This window comes from Pteropus alecto, unplaced genomic scaffold, assembly GCF_000325575.1.
Source record: "Pteropus alecto unplaced genomic scaffold, ASM32557v1 scaffold39, whole genome shotgun sequence".
NCBI classification, from domain to species: domain Eukaryota; kingdom Metazoa; phylum Chordata; class Mammalia; order Chiroptera; family Pteropodidae; genus Pteropus; species Pteropus alecto.
The window spans coordinates 10263982-10265717 of record NW_006443568.1 but is presented as its reverse complement, the minus strand read 5'-3'; positions in this window follow the sequence as shown (position 1 = coordinate 10265717).

Below are 1736 nucleotides of genomic sequence, written 5' to 3'. Positions count from 1 at the left end.
GGAGGTCTCAGGGGGAGCCTGGCACAGGGAAGGGAGGCAAGTCCCGTCAGCAGCCAGGGAAGTGGGTTCTGGTTTCGGCTCCCACCGCTGGATCTGGTATTCCTGCCGCCCTCCCTGTTTCTTGCTTTGGTCATCTATAAAATAGGAAAATAATTCTGGTAGAGCCCTTTGGTTTATGACTAATAATTGTCCTAATTTATTGGACTCCTGCTATGTGCCGGGAATTTTAGCCCACTTATCGCTAACCCTCAGGATGCTTCTGTAGGCAAGGGATTTTATTCTCTCCATTTTATGGAGGGGGAAATTGTGGCTCAGGGAAGAAAGAGCTTCCCTGCTCTGGGCCACAGAACCTGGAGGCTCTTCTTTCAACATGGCTTGATCCGGCTCTGTCTGTGCTCTGCTGGTTGGTCACAGTACCTTAGACTCTCCGTGGACAGCAGTGGGTGGGTGCAGAGCTCCCTGCCGGCAGAGCCCTCACATCGGAGGATTCTTCTATGGGGAGGTAGGGAGTGGTAAGAGGGACCTGGGCGTCTTGGAGCCCAAGACAGCTACGGGATAGGTGTGCCCTTTTCCCAGCCCCAGGATGGGCTTCAGTGCAGCTGTCAGGCAGAGACAAGGCTCCTCTGAGTGGCTGTCACCTCTCACATCCCTTACAGTGGAGGAAAGACAGGAGGATCCGAGTTCAAAGTGCCTCCAAACCTTAATCAGATAGCAAGGATAGGAGCCAGTCAGACGCTAATTTTTGGAATAGGATTGGAACCAGGGAACTAGAGCCCCAACTTCTATGAGTCTTTACTGACAGCAGTTAAGCTCTTAAGGCCAGGCCTCATCCCACACTTCATACTCATTTTTGCCTCCCAGTACTCTTGTGGGGGAGGTACAGTTATCACCCCCATTTTACAAGTGAGAAAACTAAAGACAGAGAGGTTAAGTCATTTGCTCAGGGTCACACAGCTGGCAAAGTGGGGAGCTGAGATTCCAACCAGGCCGCCTGGCCCCAGAGCCCACGTTCCTGACCACCACGCTCTGTTCTCATGGACCAGAATCAGATGCTTGAAGTTATAGTCATGGAATAGAATTAGAATCCTGGCAGGAGAATTGTGGGCAGGATTCAGGATTTTATAATGTCAGACTCAGCAGGACTCAAGAGATATATCCAACTCTCCCATTTATCGAATGGCAGAACCAAGGCTAGGGAGGGGAAGCGCCTCACTCAGACTTGTAACCTAGGCCAGGGGCAGAGCCTGGAACCCCCTGCTGTGACCTCCCACTGACGCTGGTCCAGGGTGCCTTCCTCTTCATGGCAGGCCCTCTTTGCCCCGCCGCCCACCTAGTGGCTTTGGGCCCAGACAGTCCCATTAGGGATTTTCCACCTCCCCAACAGGTCCTAATGACTGTCAGTCCTTATGAAGCCTTAATTAATCTCAGAGGTCGATGGCTTGGAGGAGACCAGGGGCTTTGGCCTTACGCAGATGAAGATTACAGCTCCATTTCATGTGGTGGCGAAGGAACGCCTCAGACATTCCTGCCAGCAATAAAAGCCACATGGCTTTCCATAGTTGCCCTTGGAAAAGTAAAAAAGCGCAGCCCTTTGCGGAAAGAAATCAACTATGTGCTGTATGCATGGCATGAGATAAAAATGGGCTATAACGAGGTGGAGAATAGTTGGTCTTTTATGCTGCCTCTGATGGCCACTGAGAGTAGCAGGGCCCAGCGGTCATGATCCTAGCTGCAGC